General features: G+C 36.3%; 1 non-coding gene across 1 annotated transcript; it reads left to right on the plus strand.

The window, feature by feature from the left end:
• The first annotated feature begins 582 nt into the window (after positions 1-582).
• LOC141682910 (small nucleolar RNA R71) lies at positions 583-689 on the plus strand. The gene has a single exon (XR_012560001.1). It is a non-coding gene; the product is annotated as a small nucleolar RNA R71 (small nucleolar RNA).
• The last annotated feature ends 6830 nt before the right edge of the window (positions 690-7519 follow it).

Here is a 7519-nt window from a genome sequence, read left to right on the forward strand (position 1 = left end):
CTAGAAGGTGGAGTAGCACCTCCTTGTTGAGGATATGATTGCCTTTGAGCATAATGCTGTGGTTGCTGGAATCTAGTTGGATTAAACTGCTTACTGATAGGCTGCTGATATGGTTGCTGAACAGTATTCTAAGTATTGCTCCAGCTGAAATTGGGATGATTTATGTTGTTAGGATGATAAGTAGCTGGCACAGGCGGCTGCGGTCGCTGATAATTATTCACATACTTAACAGATTCATTAACAAGAGAACACTGATCTGTAGCATGAGAATCTGCACAAAGCTCATAGACCATAGCTATATGATTAACTCCATAGGTGGCTAAAAAATCGACCTTCAAAGACAGCGCTTGGAGCTGCGCTGCAATAGCTGTAGCTGCATCGACTTCTAGAATACCTGCTACCTTTCCAGGCATCATCCTTTGAGTTGGGTTTTGATGCTCATTTGCATCCATAGTTTCAATAAGATTATAAGCCTCAGTATAGCTTTTGGCCCACAAGGCGCCTCCAGCTGCTGCATCGAGCATGGGCCGAGATTGGGCCCCTAAACCATTATAGAAACCAGTGATCACCATCCAGTCAGGCATACCATGATGTGGACACTTTATCAACATCTCCTTGTAGCGCTCCCAAGCTTCACACATAGATTCTGTTGGTTGCTGTGCAAACTGAGTAAGACCATTCCTCATAGCTGCAGTCTTCGCCATTGGATAATACTTCACCAGAAACTTTTGCGCAAGATCTTGCCAAGTAGTGATGGACCCAGCTGGTTCAGAATGTAACCAGTCCTTAGCTTTATCCCTCAGAGAGAATGGGAAAAGCCTCAGCTTGGTAGCCTCATCAGTAACACCATTATATTTGAAAGTACTACAGATTTCGACAAAATTCCTGATGTGTATGTTGGGGTCTTCAGTCGCAGCACCTCCGAAAGAAATGGAATTTTGCACCATCTGAATAGTGCCCGACTTGATTTCAAAATTATTGGCCTCAATAGCCGGATGCATGATGCTTGACTGAATGTCATCAATTTTAGGCCGAGAAAAGTCCATAAGAGCTGGATCTGCCAGAACTATACGATCACCCATGATTACTAGTTCTTTCTGCTCACTCTCGTTATCCGAATCTTCAAATTCTATCTTCTCCGGAATATCAAGAACTGAGTCTGTCTCCTCAGCCGTATCTAAATTCCTCTTGCGAGTATGAGAACGTGTTTGCATAAACGCTCGCTAAAGTATCTGAAACACAATCGAAAACAATAAGTAACACATCTTAATCAATGAGTCCTAATGACCACTGATGGTAAGTACATAAACTAAACAAATACGCCGAGTCCCCGGCAGCGACGCCAAAAACTTGTTAGGCACAAAACACGTGCTAATAATTCACGCAAGTATACGGGTTCGCAAGTAATATAGAATAATTTATAGTTTGTTCCCACAGAGACTAAGACTAATTATGTTCAATTAACACTTACTCACCAATGTATGATTACTTCTCAATGTCAAGACAATAACACTTAGATTTGATTAACTAATTATTAACTATAATTAACTACGAGAATTAAACACTTAATTGATACTTGAATTAATAATATTAAACACACATGAGATCATAACTTCATTACTACTTCCTTCAATAGTTATTGTTATTACCCTTAACAAGTAACGGTGATGATATTAATCGAACAACACGAAACTGATAAAAGCCAACTTTCGTTGTACTAATACCATTCTACCAAACATTCATAATTAAGATAGAAGTTGAATAGACATCAATTATGTTGAGACCCTATATGTCTACAGAATTTGACAACATAAAGATTTAAGCACAAGCTATTCCTTATAATTACACAGGGCAAGTAAAACGGTTAGAGTTACCCACTAATCATGCATACACATACATGAACCTATGCAAGCATGGCAGATTCTAAACCTCAAGATCCACTGTCGCTTCACAAGAGATTAACACCCTATCTTATATGTTCGCGACGCACATAAGACGAATAAGCACAACCTATGCTAGATATCATACAATCATCACATACTAAGGTATTAAACAACTAACTAAAGAATTCCATAGTAAATCCGTTACGACCCCATGATCACGATTAGCCCATGATAGAACTCATCGTCACCATGGGTTCATATGAAAACATGATAATAACACACAAGATAAACTAATAAAAATACTTATTAAAACCAGAGTAAGTCACAAGAGTAATAAGGTTCAAAGTAAAGAAAACTAGCATCCACTAATACAACGAATAAAAGAATCACAAGAAAACTATGCTTCCTCTTCTTCGTTGTGATGTGCTAAAACGGTCTTCTTCCTTCTCTCCTTGCTCCTTGATTGATACCACCACACTACGTGAAACGTCTCTGAAAAATACTTATATAGAAGCCCCACAAGTCCCAGCCATCTCAGAAGTCAAAAGTCCAACAAAATCAAGAGTCTAAAAATCAGTATCTTATTTTACGCCCCTGAGCGGCCGCCCAGCAATCCTGAGCGGGCGCCTAGCTTCCTGAGCGTCCGCCCAGCCAGGCTGAGTGGGCGCCCAGCACCTTACTGGAAAAATGCTTTGTTCTGCTCCCGTTTTCTGCTGCGTTCTGCTCCTAACTTCCCACTTGCAATGCCAAGCACTCCTGTAGGCTTATTCTTAATAAAATCTTCCTACAAACGCAAGTTATACAATGAAATGCACAAATACTAGAAAAACGCATCAAATACACAAAATACTTGATTTGAAGACATCAATTCGAGCCATTATAGGACATTCTAAGTGGTATAAAATGCCACTTATCACATACTCACACCTCCAATCCACATTATTCAAGCTCATTCATGACACCCAAACAGCCATTCAAGCATCCACAAATGCCAGCATAAAGAGATTACTTACAACACATCTTGAATCTCTACAGCTGCACAAGATTCAAGCTCTCCAACACAGTCAAAGTGTGGATGAAATAAAGCAAGAAGTTTCTGAAGTAAAACATGATTTCATAGCATGGTTGGATCCTAGACTTCCTGGAACCACCATGACTGAGATAGCTTAGAAACTGAGGAAGGAAGCTGATTTAAATAGAAAGGTTGAGGCCATGGACTCTAGATTATATGATATGGAGAAGTCAATGGCCAAGATACTTGCTAATCAGGAAACTCAGACTGCTCTGCTCCAACAGTTGGTGGCTGCTCAACTCCCTTCCACTCAACAACTTGATGCTAATAAAAAGGGGGATAAAGGTTCATCAAGTGAGGGGGAGAAACAGCTCAACATTCAAGTTAGCAAAGTAATTGTGCCAACAATTGCTTTCACTAAGCCACCAGCCATGGACAACATTGACATCATCAATCTGGCAGCAACAAAACTGGAATTAAATGACAAACTGCTAAAGATTGATGTAGCAACAGCTGAGAAGGAACTAAAAATAAAAATGGAGGAAAATAGATACAGAAATTCAACATAAATTTGGGCCAATTCAGAAACCAGACAAAATATTTAATCATCACTCTCAAGTCAAGCAGATTTCTGTGAATGAAATGAGTTTAAATTATCTGGAAAAGGGCCAAAATTCTTGCATAAAGTCTCCAAAGGCAAATCTAGTCTTGAAGCCTAAAAGAAACTATTCAAAGTTTTCTGACAAAAATTTTATGGATATTGTGTATGAGACACCTAGGCCAGATGAGAAGAAGCTGTTGGCTAGGTCAATTGCATTTTTCAAAGATCTAGCTGATTCAGCACTTAAAAGAAGGATTGCCAAGATCTATAGAAATGGTAAGGAAATCTGTGTGGTGGCTGGACACCCTCAGTTTGTAGAAGCTAAAAAGGAAGAGAAGGAAAGAATCAGGCAAGAAAAGAAGCAAGTTGTCTTAGATGCTAAGAAGATCAAACAAAAGGGGCAAGCTGCTATCTTGGCCAAACTTCAAGCTGTGAAGACTACAAATGAGATTTCTGCACAACCATCTGTGATTGCTGAACCTCAAGATCAGAAACTGTAAGGGAAACCACAACAGAAAAAAATATCCGGATACAAGATCCCCTCCAAAAGAAAATTGGACTTTAGTGATGAGGAAATGGAAGACTACATTCCTAAAAAGTCTACAACTTCAACTCAGACATCCAAACCCTCAGTGGTATTTGAAGAATCCAAGGTGGTGGATCCAACTAGGAATATTCATGGTGAGCCCATAATTCCAAAGGATGAGCCAGTAGACTGGGATAGTTTGCCTATTCCTGAACTAAACTTTCCAATCTTCAATAAGCCAAAGAAAACAAAGACTAGAGCAATCAAGAAAGTGAAGCCTATGACTCTTAGATCCAAGACCCTAACCAAATCTCAACCCACAGTCAACAAGGAAGATCTCTTATACATCTGTGACATCAAGGAGTTCTCTGAAATAAACCTCTACTTGGAAGAATTGGAAGAAGTAAGAGGGATTGATGCTTACAGACATCTTCCTGAAAGGCTAGTGTTCAAGTACAAGGGAGGGAAAGAGATCACATGGCCACTTCACATGTGTCTTCAAGAAAGCCAATTTGTACTGATAAAGGTCTATTCATCCTTCAAGAACAACTTTGGATTTAATGTGACTGCAAGGAGAATAGTCCTAAAGAAAATAGAGGAGCTAAGGAGTAATAGAGCCAAAGATGCACTTCCAAAAACTCTATCTATTCCCTTCACAGGAAAGAGAGTGCATTTGAGGCCTTATTGGCTGATGGAATTCATGGATGATAAGGGAGTTAGAAGATTCTTCATACTGGACGATCAACTACATATCTCCATCAATGAGACTCTTTTGGAAATGCAAGAAATGTTGGATTTATCTGAAGCTGATGAATTTGAATTCCACAGACAACTCCAGAATCAAATAGAAGAGAACAACAGGAGGCTTGGGAAGAAAATCAGACAATCAAGGAAATAGACATATATGCTCAGACTAGAGGAGCACCTTGATAATTATTATGAGTAACTCTTTGTACACTTTGCTTTGTTCAATTTTCAATCTGTATCTTTAAGGTGTTTTATTATCATCAAGTTTCTATTAATTTATGACTACAATTCCAGTAGAAATAAATTCCGGGAGATTGTTAGGAATATGTTGTGAACTTGATGATAAGTTAAAAAATCATCTTAGTAGATTTAACTTAGTGTATTTTGTAGCACTCGATGGATGATCTAATATAGTCCCGACGGATAAAATTTACAGTCCCGACGGATGACAGATTAACATCAATCGAGTGAGTAGCATATATAATAATAAGAACTGTAGCACATTTCAGCAAACAACATGTACTAGTCAAGTAGATTGCTTAGGGTTCTATAAGTCATGTTGACTACTAGATTGATATGCAGAATAGGTTGATTAATTGTAAATATGAGATGTCTTGTAATTCTGTATAAGTGAAATGGAGTCAAGTGACAGATAGACACCCGACGGATAATATACAAGACTCTCGACGGATATTCAACAAAGCTTCCCGATGGATGGCATGCATAGACCCGACGGATGATCAAATTCAAATAGCTGTTGACAGTGACAACACAGTCATATGTGTTGGGTGTTTGTTAAAGGAATGTGGCAGCCTATTAAGCAGGAATTTGAGAACAAAGAAGCATTACCATTTCCATGCAATTGTGAAGATATTCAAAGATGCTGGAATAGAGTAGTGAAGTAGAATGAAGTTAGACTAGATATGTTTTATTTTATTATCTTGTCTTATTGTCATGTAAACTTGGTGATAATATAAACCAAGTGTAGCAAGTAGAATAATTAACTAAGCAGATACATTTTCAGAGAAACATATCAAGCTATATTCTGTAAGCATTTTTCTGTAGTTTAGTTGTTCAAACTTGTAAGCAGCTGTGAGCTATTCAAGCTTCACAGGGTTCTCATTTGATATATATATATATATATATCTGGTGGATACTTTTAAATCCACCAGAAAGTTTTAAAAGCTTTTGTTTTTATCACTTAGTGTTTTGATTTCTATCATCTTTTTATTCCGCACAACTGCTAATCAAACACTGTTATATTTATCAAATCAGAACTGTTTTAAAATCTGAAAAAGTAGCCAGAATTACATACAACCCCCCTTCTGTAATTCTTGTTGTATTGTTAGGGAATAACAAAACCATCAACATTCTTTTTAATTTTATAAACCCATCTGCATCCAACTATATTTTAAGCTTGAGTGGCCGGAAACAGGGACCATGTTATTGGCATATAAGGGCAAAATTCTTCAAGCAGTGTAGTTCGCCAATGAGAATGTTGTTGCTTCTGTATAACAAGTTGGTGTTAGTGTTTGTGTTCTAGAGACAACACTATGATATTTTAGTTTAAGATATTTGGATTATTAATATTTATGTTCTATCGATTATTCCTTTTATAATTTATTAATTCTTAATTTATTGTGATATAAATGTTAGATTGATAAATATTCTTGGAATATGATATGCAATTCTATATCTCTAAGTACGTGACTTAGAAATGAGATTATGAGAATAGTATCAATATTCCTAAAGGTCCCTAGTCGAGTATTATAATAAGGGACAATAATAACGCATTAAGACCAGTATGTTTGTTGACTGATGATCACATCTCATTGATCATAGGCCTGGTGATACTAAAGTCAAAATACAGGCACATGTATTAGATATATGGTGTTGGATTGACTCGTTGTGATATTCTACATGTTAATAGTGTCATAAGTTATTCACACAACGATAATGATGTAATGGTCCTTAGATCTGAAGTCATTACATTTCGATACAAGAATTATTATAGTATGAGAAATATGAATGATCTAGATGAGATTTAACCCTCCTATTTTAGGAGTGATAGTATGGGTCTCTTGTGTGAGCTAGACTATGAAATGCGTGGCCACGCTTAAATGTTGATTTGATATGATAATCTACTCATTGATGAAGGAAACTTGGATTAAACTCTGATGAGGATGACACATTACATTCCTCTAGTTTAATTTATAATAATTGGTTAAAAGGATTATATTATACATTGTACATTATCACGAAAGGTTTAATCGAATCACCGATTTAATTATTATTACTTGGGTAGCAATGATTTGTTACTGGATGCCGCTCATTGTTTATAATTTTAATATGAGATATTAAAATTATTGCCAACATAATAATAACATACATGGTCACACACATAGAACGCTTGAAGGAAAAATAATTTAAATTATGAATTTAAATTAAATAAGTAATTTATTTTATTTATGATATTAATTAAGTATGACTTAATTAATTAATTAAATTAAATAAAGAAATTACTTAAAATAATTCCGAAATAAGTTATTAATTAATTAAAAGTGACTTAATTAAATAATACATTGGGATTTGGGATTAGTATTAATTATAATTAGATTATAATTAGAAAACTCATTCTTCTCTCTATATAAACTCCTTGAGGGCTGATTTATAAATAAGGATACATGGTTTACAAAACCCTAGCCGTTCAAGGAGAAAGAGGAAGAGAGGTAGAGATGGAGTTTTCGTGT

This window comes from Apium graveolens, chromosome 1 (genome assembly GCF_009905375.1).
Source record: "Apium graveolens cultivar Ventura chromosome 1, ASM990537v1, whole genome shotgun sequence".
Taxonomy (NCBI): Eukaryota; Viridiplantae; Streptophyta; class Magnoliopsida; order Apiales; family Apiaceae; genus Apium; species Apium graveolens.